Raw genomic sequence first — 5,701 nt, forward strand, 5'->3', positions numbered from 1 at the left:
GGGCATGGAGCATTGTGATGAAATGGGTCATCGAGCATTGTGATGACAGGGGTCAAGGAGCATTGTGATGACAAGGGCATGGAGCACTTTTATTATAGGGGCCAGGAGCATTGTGCTGACAAGGACATGGTGCATTGTGATGACATTTGGCATGGAGCATTGAGATGAATGGGGTACTGGAGCATTGTGTGGAAAGGGGTTATGGATCATTGTGATAACGGGGATCATGGAGATTTGTGGGGACAAGGGCCATGGAGCATTGTGATGACAGGTGTCATGGGACATTGTGATGACAGTGGGTATGGATCATTGTGATGAAAGGGGTCATGGAACACTGTGTTTACAGGCGCCATGGAGCATTGTGATGAAAGGTGTTATGGAGCATTGTAATGAAAGGGGACATGCTGAATTGTGACGACAAGGCCCATGGAAAATTGTGATGAAAGAGATCGTGGAGCATTGTGATGACAAGTGTCATGGAGCACTGTCATGACACAGGCATGGAGCCTTATAATGCCAAGTGTTCTGGAGCATTGCGATGACAAGGGCATGGAACTTTGTGATTACAGGGGCCATGGAACATTGTGATGACAAGGGTCATGGAACATTGTGATGAAAGGGTCATAGGGCATTGTGATGACAGGGGTCAGGAAGCATTGTGATGAAAGGGGTCATGGGACATTGTGATGACAAAGGTCATGGAGCATTGTGATGAAAGGGGTCATAGAGCATTGGGATGATAAGGGCGTGGAGCATTGTGATGACAGTGGTCACAGAACATTGTGACGATAAGGGCATGGAGCCTAGTTAGGGACAGTCTAGCGGCCTTGGTCCTAAATTCAGTGCCTGAATTAGGCACACCATAAGGTCTTTAGTTAGCATAAGAGGTAGGACATTAGCTCGGGACAGGGTTAGGGTAAAGGCTAGGAATCGTGTCAGAAATGACCTAAGGGTAGTGTGAAGACCTTTGATACTGAGACTATCAGGGCCTTATTCAGAACCATTGTTAGGGCTTCAGGTAGGGACAGCCTCAGGGCCTGACTTAGGGAGAGCGACAGGGCCTGAGTGAGCCCTAATGTCAGGCCCTTAGCTAGGGACACTGTCAGGGAATGACTTAGGAGCAGCATCAGTGCCTTTGTTGGATCAGCTTTAGGCTCTTAGTTAAAGACATGACCAGAGCCCTAGTTAGTCACAGCATCAAGGCCTCAGTTAGGGAAAGCTTCAGGGCCTGAGTTATGGACAGCCTCAGGTCTTCACTTAAAGACAGCGACAGGGATTTCTTAGGGGCAGTGTCCGGACCTTGGTTAGAAATGAGGCAGGATATTAGCTCAGGAGAGTGTCAGGATTTTAGTTATTGCTGGCAGCAGGGCCTATATTAGGGACAGATTCTGGGCCTTTGTTAGAGACAGTGTCATGACCTTAGTTAGGAATAGTCAGGGCCTTAGTTAGGGAGAGGATTAGGGTTTCAGGCAGCATACGATGCAAGAGATTATCTCGGGACAGAGTCAGGTTCCAGGCCAGAGATAGTGAAAGGAAATGACCAAGGGATAACGAGAAGACCTTAGTCATTGAGAGCATCAGGGCCTTAGTTAGCAGCAGCGTGAGGGCCTTAATCAGGACCAGTGCCAGGACTTGATGTACAGACAGCGTCAGAGCCTAACTAAGGTACAGCAACAGGGCCTAAGTGAGGCCTATCTTTAGGGCCTGAGTAAGGGACAGTATCAGGGCATGACTTAGGAGCAGCATGAAGGCCTCTGTAGGATCAGCATTAGGGACTTCGTTAAAGATATTATCAAGGCCTCTGTTAGGGACAGCCTCAAGGCCAAACTGAGGGACAGCATCAGGGCTTACTTTGGGAAAGTTTCAGGACCTTGGTAAGACATGAGTCAGGATATTAGCTCAGGATAATATCAGGTGTTCAGATATTTTCGGCAGCAGGGCCTTAGTTAGAGGCAGTGTCAGGGCCTAAGTTAGGACTAGCATCAGAGCCTTTGTTAGGTACAGTGTCAGTGACTGAGTTACGTGTAGTGTCAGGGCCTTAGTTAGGGACAGTGTCAGAACCTGCGTTAGGACGAGCCTCCGGGCCTCAGTTAGGGACAGGTTCACGGCCTCAGACCTAAATTCAGGGCCTCATTTGGGGACAGAATCAGGGATTTAGCTAGCATAAGAGGATCTACAGCTGTAAGCAACATGAACACCACCACAAGCAGATACAGAAGTGAACCATGCACGTTCCTATGAAGGAATATTCCACAGCAGTTGAGTACATTTTGTTTAAAGTTAGTAACACTATAAAAATTATGTTTTGAAGAAAACTATATTCAGAAGATGAAAGAATCTCGTTCTAAAGAATCTCTTTAGCTAATCTCGACATTAGCTAAAGAGAAGGTTACGTTAAGGTCTAGGGATAGTGTCAGGAAATGACCTAGGCATAGTGTCAAGACCTTAGTTACTTAGAGCATCAGGGCCTAATTTAGGACCAGTGAGTGTCAGGGCTTCGGGTAGGGACAGCGTCAGAGCCTGACTTCGGGAGAGCGACAGGGCCTGAGTGAGGCCTAGCGTCAGCGTCTTAGCTAGGGACAGTGTCAGGGCATGACTTAGGAGCAGCATAAGAGCCACGGTAGGATCAGCCTCGGGGGCTATATTAAAGATATTATCAGGGCCTCAGTTAGGGACAGCCTCAAGACCTCACTTAGGGACAGCATCAGGGCTTCCTTAGGGACAGTTTCAGGACCTTGGTAAGAGATGGGTCAAGAAATTAGCTCAGGATAGTGTCAGGACTTTAGATATTGATGGCAGCAGGGCCTTAGTTAGGGACAGTGTCAGGCCCTGACTTAGGACGAACATCGAGGCCTAAGGTAAGGATCGGGTCACAGCCTCGAGACTAAATTCAGGGCCTTAGTTAAGGACAGCAGCAGGGCTTTAGTTAGCATAAGAGGCACGACATTTGCTAGGGACAGGGTCAGGTTATGGTCTAAGGATAGTGTCAGGAAAGGACTGAGGCATAGTGTCAAAATCTTAGTGAGAGTATCAGGTCCTTATTTAGAACCAGTGTCAGGGCTTCAGGTAGGGACAGCATCAGAGCCTGACTTAGGGAGAGCGACAGGGCCTGAGTGAGGCCTAGTGTCAGGCCCTTAGCTGAGGACACTGTCAGGGCATGACATAGGAACAGCATCAGCGCCTGTGTTGGATCAGCCTTAGCGTCTTTGTTACAGACATGATCAGGGCCTGACTTAGTCACAGCGTCAAGGCCTCAGTTAGGGAAAGCTTCAGGGCCTGAGTTAGGGACAGCCTCAGTTCTTAACTTAGGGACAGCGACAGGGCTTTCTTAGGGACAGTGTCAGGACCTTGGTTAGAAATATGTCAGTATATTAACTCAGGCTAGTGTCCAGTTTTTAGTTATTGCTGATAGCAGGGACTATATTAGGGGCAAATTCTGGGCCTTACTTAGAAACAGTGTCAGGGCCTGAGTTAGAACTAGCATCAGCGCCTTTGTAAAGTACAGTGTCAGGGACTGAGTTAGGTGTAGTGTCAGGGCTTTAGTTAGGGACAGTGTCAGCCCCTCAGTTAGGATGAGCTTCCAAGCCTCAGTTAGGGACAGGTTGACGGCCTCGGGACTAATTTCAGGCTCTTAGTTAGAGACAGCATCAGGGACTTAGTTAGCATAAGATGCTCGACAATAGCTAAAGACAAGTTTAGGTTAAGATCTAGGGATAGTGTCAGGAAATGACCTAGGGATAGTGTCAAGACCATAGCTACTTAGAGCATCAGTGCCTAATTTAGGCCCAGTGTCAGGGCTTCAGGTAGGGACAGAGTGTTAGCCTGACTTAGGGAGAGCGACAGGGCCTGAGTGATGCCTAGAGTCAGGGCCTTAGCTAGGGTCAGCGTCAGGGCATGACATAGGATCAGCATAAGGGTCTCTGTAGGATCAGCATTAGGGTCTTAGTTGAAGACATTATCAGGACCTCTGTGAGGGACAGCCTCAGGGCCTCACTTAGGGACAGTGTCAGGGCTAACTTGGGGAGAGTTTCAGGACCTTGGTAAGACATGGGTCAGGATATTAGCTCAGGAAAATGTCAGGACTTTAGATATTGAGGGTAGCAGGGCCTAAGTTAGGGAACGTGTCAAGGCGTTAGTTAGGAGTAGCGGGCCTCTGATAGGTCCAGTGTCAGGTCCTCAGTTAGCAATAGTGTTAGGGCCTTAGTTAGGGACAGTGTCAGGGCCAGATGTAGGAAGAGCATCTAGGCCTTAGTTCGGGACAGTTTCACGGTCTTGGGACTAAATTCAGTGCCTGAGGTAGGCACAGCCAAAGGGCTTCAGTTAGCATAAGAGGCAGGACATTAGCTAGTGACAGTTTAACATCTAGGGATAGTGTCAGGGAATGACCTAAGGATAGTGTGAAGACCTTTGTTACGGAGACTCTCAGGGCCTTATTCAGAACCAGTGTTAGGGCTTCAGGTAGGGACAGCATCAGAGCCTGACTTAGGGAGAGCGATAGGGTCTGAGTGAGGCCTAGCATCAGACGCTTAGCTGGGGACAGTGTCAGGGCATGACTTAGGAGCAGGATAAGGGCCTCTGTTGGATCAGCCTTAGGTTCTTAGTTAAAGACATGATCAGGTTCTGAGTTCAACACAGCATCAAGGCCTGAGTTAGTTAGGGACAGCTTCAGGGCCTCACTTAGGGACAGCGTCAGGGCTTACTTTAGAACAGTTTTAGGACCTTGGTAAGACATGGGTCAGGATATTAGTTCCGGATAATGTCAGGACTTTAGATATTGATGGCAGCAGGGCCTTAGTTAGAGACAGTGTCAGGCCCTGAGTTACGACTAGCATCAGAGCCTTTGTTAGATACAATGTACGGGACTGAGTTAGGAGTAGAGTCAGGGCCTTAGTTACTGACAGTGTCAGGGCCTGACTTAGGGAGAGCGACAGGGCCTGAGGGAGGCCTAGCGTCAGGCCCTTAGCTGGGCACACTGTCAGGGCATGACTTTGGAGCGGCATCAGCGTCTTTGCTGGATCAGCATTAAGGTCTTCGTGAAATACATGGTCAGGGCCTGAGTTAGCCACAGCTTCAAGGTTTCAGGTAAGGAAAGCTTCAGGGCCTGTGTTTGGGACAGCCTCAGGTCTTCACTTAGGGACAGCGTCAGGGCTTACTTTGGGACAGTTTCAGGACCTTGGAAAGACATAGGTCAGGATATTAGCTCAGGATAATGTCAGGACTTTAGATCCTGATGGCAGCAGGGCCTTAGTTACAGACAGTTTTAGGGCCTGAGTTAGGCCTAGCATCAGAGACTTTGTTACGTACAGTGTAAGGGACTGAGTTAGGAGTAGTGTCAGGGCCTTGCTTAGGGACAGTGTCACGGTCTGAGTTAGGTGTACTGTCAGAAACCTAGTTAGGAACAGTGTTAGGGCCTGAGTTAGGATTAGTGTCAAGGCCTTATTTAGGACCAATTTCAGGGCCTTAGTTTGGACTAGCATCAGAACCATTGTTAGGAATCGTATGAGGGCCTGAGTTGGGCATACTGTCAGGACCTTAGTTAGGGACAGTTTTAGGGCCTGAGTTAGGATTAGTGTCAAGGCCTTATTTAGGACCAATTTTAGGGCTTTAGATTGGACTAGCAACAGAGCCTTTGTTAGGTATCAAGTCGGGGCCTATGTTAGGTATAGTGTCAGGGCCATTCTTAGGGACAGTATCAGGGCCT

At 48.6% G+C, this 5,701-nt stretch overlaps 1 long non-coding RNA gene across 1 annotated transcript; it reads left to right on the forward strand.

Moving 5' to 3' along the window:
• Positions 1–579: 579 nt before the first annotated feature.
• Positions 580–5,211, forward strand: LOC309631594. The gene is made up of 2 exons (XR_014246395.1): positions 580–952; positions 4,392–5,211. It is a non-coding gene; the product is annotated as an uncharacterized lncRNA (long non-coding RNA).
• The last annotated feature ends 490 nt before the right edge of the window (positions 5,212–5,701 follow it).

Source organism: Balaenoptera borealis, assembly GCF_965194805.1.
Source record: "Balaenoptera borealis genome assembly, chromosome: 7".
NCBI classification, from domain to species: domain Eukaryota; kingdom Metazoa; phylum Chordata; class Mammalia; order Artiodactyla; family Balaenopteridae; genus Balaenoptera; species Balaenoptera borealis.